The 7,619-nt window shown below is 24.7% G+C and overlaps 1 protein-coding gene across 2 annotated transcripts in view; it reads left to right on the top strand.

Moving 5' to 3' along the window:
- The first annotated feature begins 3,028 nt into the window (after positions 1–3,028).
- LOC129977579 (WD repeat-containing protein 37-like) overlaps positions 3,029–7,619 on the top strand; it is an 88,033-nt gene continuing 83,442 nt past the window's right edge. For both annotated transcript variants that reach the window (XM_056090569.1, XM_056090568.1), the window contains exons 1-2: positions 3,029–3,190; positions 5,886–5,926. The gene's annotated coding sequence lies outside the window, so the exon portion shown is untranslated. The remainder of the gene's footprint in view (positions 3,191–5,885; positions 5,927–7,619) is intronic.

Below are 7,619 nucleotides of genomic sequence, written 5' to 3'. Positions count from 1 at the left end.
TTTTTTCCCCTTCGCACTAACAGAATGATTAGAAAAAGTTGTATTATCATTAAAGTTATTAATGTGACTAACCGCGAATTATATAATGTCTCCAAAATTCATCTAAGCTCCCAAAACCGTCATAGTTCGATTCCGTTTTTGTCGAACGAGGCTGTTTAAAACGGGTCAGAACTCGTTAGTTTAAGGAATTAAATTTCAGATTATGATAGCCTGAAAAAGAAAGTCTACAATCGTCCAGAATTTTTCCCGATCTCAAACTGGTGAGTTTAAAATCAAATGAAATGTAAAAATTCTAGTGGGATATTTCATTCTACTAAAGTCTGTATATTGTATTCTTTTGAACAAGGAAATTTTTCTAACAAACTATGTGCAGGATGCCCGAAAAAACTTTCATATTGCTTTCAGTTTCATAAATATTATTCCTCGATATAATTCATAATTAAAATATGATGTTTCATCATGTAATCTTTGAAAATTGCATAACATTACACTATTCCACTTTAACAGTTAACCAATAGCTCTTAAACCATTATACATAGATTTATACTTGTATATGTGTAAATGCTTTAAATGAAATAAAGATTTTTTTGTGTGTGGGCTATTGGTGTCGATAAATGTGTTTCCGAAAAATTAGGAATTTTAAATTTCTCTATATAGTTCTTCCCCCTAATCATTATAACTAATATGATTAGGAGAGGGCGCTATAAAGAAATTTAAAATTCATAATTTTAGTTATATAGAGTAAAACACTCTTGATGCATAAATATTCTAAATAAAAGTGTTTCACTCGTCTGGAACTAAAACAACTCAAATAATAGTTACGCGAAGCATAATTTTTGCTGAAAAATACAAGTGTATTTCAAACACTAAATGTCAACTTTTCAAAAGTATAATATTTAGATGAAAGAATAACAAAATTACAACTTTTTTTTATTTATTCACAAATTTAATAGGAAGAACGAAAGCCGTATACAGTTTGTATTCTAAAATATAAGCCAAATTGTATGATAAACAATGCGATGATGGAAACAATTATACCTTATTAAAAAATGAAATTTTGTTTAAAATCTGTTTACAGTCAACAGTCTGAGAAAATTATTGTAAAAATCGCATAATCATATTATAACTGTATATTTCAGTCATATAACCAGCCATCATTTTGATAAAATTAGTCTTGCACAATACAATGTGTTGCTGTTAAATCTAAATTATAAGCTAAGATTTTTTATTCCACATTCTCGAATCTTCGGAAGACTCTTTTAGGAACCCCAAAGTAATGTAATATATCTAAGTTTACAAATCACGGGGATCGCTCACTAGGGACATATCCAATAGCTAAGAAAATAGTTGACTGGTGAAATTTGAGTGCCTGTGTTTCATCGCGATGATAGTATATACTCTGCCTGGTGAAATAGGCTCTCCTATTAAAATTACATATACATTCCTCTTTTTCTTTAAGAAAAAATATCTTTCTTTTGACCAAATCTAAATATTTGTCTATCCCATTCCCTGGATACTTAACTACAAATACATAAGAGTGAAAGACTCAGCCCTTGACAATCACATCAAAGGGTTATGAATAAATCTAAGATTCACGCGAAGGAACTCATGGAAAACTCGAAAGGGCAAATTAGCGAGCAAGCAGAAACTCTTATTTTAATGGTCTATTAACCGGTCATCTTTACCCTATGGCTCCCTATCAAGAGCTCATTGTCAGACAAAAGGAAAATGCGTTTAAAAAGTAGCATTAATAAGCACAATTGCGAGCATAGCAATTTAAAAGTTAAACCAATTTTGTACCATATTAAACATATTTCGACAGAATCTTTCGAAAAAATGACTCAGCGATACAGCGAACTCCGAGTTCCCTTTGCTATTGATTCAGCTATTTCCACTTTTAAAAATAAATCTATTGTCATCCTGGAATATTCTTTCAATAGTTGTTCGAAATTTAATAGAAGAAATTTACGAATCTCAGTCATTTTTCAGATTTTCATAAATTATTTCCTCCTCCTTTAAAATGGTGAATTCCTTGAATGGTATTTTAAGCAGAATAATTTCGACTGTAGCAAGCTTTATCATTATATGAATGGGTTTTAAATGGTTTGGACCAAAATCAGTCTCAAAGATAGTCCAACGAGTTTTCTGTTTGAGTATTAACGTCAGTGCTCAAATTCGACTTTAGGTGTATTTTCAATTTGAAATAATGAATGTATTGTTGTGTCCGTGCATCAACAAAAATAAAATGCAGACAACGTACTATAAAACTAAATATTACATATAGATAATATTATCAAATTTACATCAGCTTATTTTCATTCAACATTCTAGCATCGTTTTTAAACAACAAGTTCCAAAAGTATCACTGTTGCCAATCTGAATTTTACAACTATTTACAAAATAAAATTTATAATTATTAAAATAATCGTTAGCTACTTTTAAATAAAATATTTACGATTTATGCCGCAACAGTATTAAATAACTGAATGTTATCTAAATTCTTTTTTCATTATAATAAATTGAATTACTTTGGGAATACTGAATTTGAGGCTTTTATTTCTGTAGAATCATAAATTTAAGCAAAACAATTTTTTTTAGAATGGTTTCCCTAATTGCTTCAATATTGCTCGTTTTAATGATATTTAAAACAATATTCACTGTGCACTTGGAAGCTGGATGTCATTGTTTAATAAACTATTAAAAAAGTAATGGAAGTAAAAAACAGCTATAATAAGAATATCCAATGCGATTTTTCGAAAGGAAGAGATGGAACTACTTTGAGATCGTTGTCCGAAATAGAAACTAAAAGGATTTGGCGACTGTTCGGAGCTGCTAATACCAAATCAGAAAACTATTTATTTATCGTTGTTTTCTAGTACATAAAAATAATTAGAAAATAATTTAAAATATTTTAAACGTAATTAATTGATTTTATTAAAATATTTGTAATTTCGAATTAGACATTTACAATTTTTTTCAAAGTATAATCAATGTAGTCAAAACTCAGCTCTACCTTATATGTATAAATAAAAACAGAAACATGGTACTGAGTTCTGAAACTCCTGTCAATTTTAGTAACTCCCGGTGCAACTATTTTTATTAATTTTGATATTTCGTTATTTTATTAGGATTAATTTGTGCCGGAGATGTCACAGAAAATGAAATCTCATCGAAAGACTATTAATTTCATGTAATAAAATTTTACTTGAATTTAAAACTTTAAAAAAAAATATAACTTTTATGATTTCGTAAACATTATTTTTTGCGGAACCACTTTGCCTTTCCTAATATTTTATACTTTGTAACAAGGAACATTTATTCTTTTCTAAATTATTCTGAAAAAATGGATTAAAAAAAAACTGAGCAAAAAATAAATTTCAAAAATGTATAATCTTATATTCTTAAAGATACATGTACTTATTACTCCTTTTTTTGCGATACTAAATTTATAAAATATTAGAACCAATGAAAAAAAAGAGGGTTATTTTGGTACTGAAATGCTGTTCATAGTACTCTAATAACTGCATTTTAATGTCACATTACCTTAGTTTTTGGATATAATGTTTATTTTTCATTAAAAAAATAGTTTAATGAAATTATTCACAATATTTTTTCTAAAAAAATTAATTTGTTTTTTTTTTATCGAAGATTGAAATTAAAGTTGGGTTTTATTTCTTCCTGTTAATATTATTATTTTAGTTTTAATATATAGCATTGTGTTACAACAAAATATTTTAATATGTTTTCTTTAAATGGAAGTCGTATTGTATACAGTATATTATTAATTTTCTTATTTCTAGATTTTCTTCGTTGCTTGGTTATAGATATTGTCTTTAAATGTGTTTTTTTTTAATTTGTACTTCAATTTGTGTAATATTTATTGTATTTTATTTTTTTCACTTATTAGTAAATATTAAATGCTGTATTCATTTGACTAATTATATTTACTTTATTATTTAAGCTTTTAATTTTTAACACAGATCTTCAAAAGAAATCTGTGTGTACTTATTCCATTAATACAATAAATAAAATGTGATTGTGCTGTTTCTTGCTTTGACAGAGTTCATAGTAACATTTTGTTTTTAATGTCTCTTAAAATAGTTTCATTAATCAAATGAAATTTCATCTTTTTATCTACTGAAAAGTAGCTAATAAATATAATTATCATTCATTATTTACATTTTTTTTTACTGTTCTATTTATGTTTCTTTGAAAATTCTATGTGTTGAAAATATAATAATTATGTTTTAAAAGAAAATGTATACTTTTAGAAGTTTTAAAAAATTAATTAGAAAGGGATTTTCTATGGTAGTTTTTATTTGTTATTTCAAGCTCATTATTTTGATACATCCAGATTTTTTCTGGTTTATTGAAGTAATGTTTTAATATATATATATATATATATATATATATATATATATATATATATATATATTCTATTTGTATAAATTTTGATTATTTTTAAAATTCTATATTTTTATCTTTTTTCCTTTTAGCTATTATTTTGGACAATCGATACAAATAAAACTCTTAGTATAATTAAATTTTAGGATGATTAGTTTTAACTGCATTATCTAGTTTTTCTAAATTATGAAAGAAAATTTTAAATTAACTTTGTGAATGTTATATATACCTTAATTTCTTTTCATTTTCTTTTTCTGTTTGCATAAAATCATTTCAAATTTGTATATATATATATATATAATATATTTTAATCTGCCTCCTTTCATTTGTATAAATATTGAGTACCAGCTGAATGTCTGAATGCGATGTCAAATCAAAAGAAGTAATGATTTCAATTAGCTGAATTCTAAATATTATAAAAGAAAAATTCATTCTTTTCATAAATTTAAAAACATAGCTTTTCTAAATATTTTGCATCTTGGCTTAACCACCAGAATTTATTCAAATGAAAATGAAACATAATTATGAAAAGTTAGGTAATTTATCTAAATTGTTAACTGAAAATATGTTCTCAGTGTTTGTATGAAAATAATTGAAATTGGGCTATATTCTTCATCTGGGACTTTAATCATTTCTATTCAGAATTTTTTTTCTCATTTCAGAAATTTCTCTATAAACAAACAGATCTTTCTACAATATTATATTTTGTTTATTTTTAGTTTCAGTTTTGAATTAATCCTATTACTAAAAATAAATATAAAATGTATTAGAAGTACTTCATTTAAAAAAAAAGTGTTATGCGGGCAATATAAAGAAATTAAAATATAAATAGACATTATTTAAATTACATTTATCATTACTTTATGTATTAAAATACTTTGTTTTAAAAAGCATAGGGGGGGGGGAATTATAGTATTCTTTAGATTCTAAATAAAGTTGAATCATTTGAAATAATCTACTTAACATTTGAACTATATTTTATGATCCGATATCTTTTTACTTGTTTAGAAATTGTTTTAAAAAGGAACAAAACAAAATTGTAAGAGAACAAAAGGAACTAAAAAAAAGAAAAGTCGGTTATAAATTATAAAATAATATGGATTTTATCTTTTCAGTACTGTGGAATTAATTTCTAAAGCATTTATGGATTTTTAAAAATGTTTAAAATAAATAATTAAGAGTCGAACAAATTTCAAATTATTACACTACAAACTACTGTTCTCTTCAATATATTTCTTTTGAAGTATTTCATGTAAAAAATATTCATTAATAGAAATTTCATATTAAAAAATGGTGAATTTATCACTATATCAGTAAATTAATTTTGAAATAATTGGTATTTGATCAATAAAAAATTCAAATTGCATCCTGGACTGTTAAAAAAATTTTAAATAGTGAAAAATTATCTATTTATGTAATATATATTAATTTGTAATATTTCCTTAAGCTCAATTTTCATGTCAAAATTTTAATTTTTGTAGGTATAAGAAGTAAGAATGTAGCATGGAGAAATTATATTAAAGTAAGTATGATGATATATTTATTTTCATATGCAATATTTCATGCCTAAGAATGAAATACAGATATGAAGGAAATTCAATAAAAATAAGTGTCAATACTGCTTTTACTGTTCTGACTTTTTGATAAACTTTGTGATTTCAAGCAATTAGCTCTGTGTTTTTCTATAATCTAAAATATGGGACTTTTCAAATATATCGTGTTTTAATTTTCATTTACTGAACAAGAGATAAACAAATAAAATTTAAATAATCAAAAACCAATGATAATATTTATTTTAATACTTGCTGTTTAATTTTTAGAAAGTAATTCTATCTATAATATGTAGTTATTTGATATAGCTGTTTTTTTTTTTTAGTGAGATTGAATTCTTTATTTTACTAGAAATTTTATTCAACATTACTTTTAAAATATTATTTTATCTATTAGCTTGCATAGCTATGTTGTAAATATTGATTCATTTTGAAATTTAAAGAATTCAAATTATTTTAATTAGATGTAAACATAAAATTTATTGTTACTTATGCAAAGATAACTTTCTAAATTGGATATCGTATTAATTCCAGCACTTTATTACTATCTACTTTTATAAAAATATTAGCGTCCTTCGCCATTAATTAAAAATGTATAACTTTGGAAAATGTCATTTTCTTGTTTTGTAAGACTGGAAAATATGGATTTAATCAAAATTAAAATTTACATAAAAAGAAAAGGCTTATTTCTAAGTGTTTCTATTTTTTAAGAAGAATTTTATTTTTAAGTAGATTTAATTGTTTTGGCATAATCAAATCAAGCAGCTAAATATTAACATGCAAAGAGAGTTCAAAATATCATATTTAAAGTCGATTTATTTGTATTTTTAAAATTATTTTCTCACTGCTTGGATTCAGACATTAACACACACACAGTTAGCTTTGAATTCTGAGTTACACGGACACTTGGTTATCCTGAGTCCAACTTCTACAGTCTTAACTTCTTGTGTAATGCTGCAATATCATGTGAAACTCTGCACTTATAATAAAGTTTTAATCAACTAGATTTGTAAAAAATTCCCTTTGATACCGTATAAATTCTGCATGGCTTATCACACTCTTTTTTTTTTTCCCCCTGTTTTGTATGTGTGTTGCTTTAATACTGATCATGAATGTAATATAAATATCTAAAAACTTAATCAACATGGAGAACAAAGCTATCATTTAAAGAGAGCTTTTCATCTCCTCGTATATTAAAAAATGTATAACAAAGATATATATATATATATATACACACACACATACACAGTGAGAGTGAGAGAGAAATAGAAATATATTTAATAAAAGATTAAATTGTTGGTTTGAAAAACAACTTGAAAATGAAACAAATTCAAACACATTATACAGAAAAGTATGAACAATTTCCTTTAAACTATTAGCAAAATATTAAAAAATATCATTAAATGTTGCAATTTCTTTCAATATTAAATTTTGTTCGGGTGTCTCCCCCCCCCCCCCCTTCCCTTTTAAGCTTTACTTTAAGAAATTTTCCAAACTATAACAATTGTTAAATTAAAATGAAATTTTAAAAAAGTCTGTAATGAGAAAAAAAAAACTAAGCAAAAGGTAAACCTTGGTTATCATATTATAAAAATAATCAATTTGAAACTGGTGAGAGATAATATTTCGCTTAACAAATCTTATCAAATAAAATAAAAATTTCTT

The sequence above is a fragment of the Argiope bruennichi genome, chromosome 1 (assembly GCF_947563725.1).
Source record: "Argiope bruennichi chromosome 1, qqArgBrue1.1, whole genome shotgun sequence".
NCBI lineage: Eukaryota > Metazoa > Arthropoda > Arachnida > Araneae > Araneidae > Argiope > Argiope bruennichi.
This window is presented reverse-complemented; position numbering and strand designations above follow the sequence as displayed.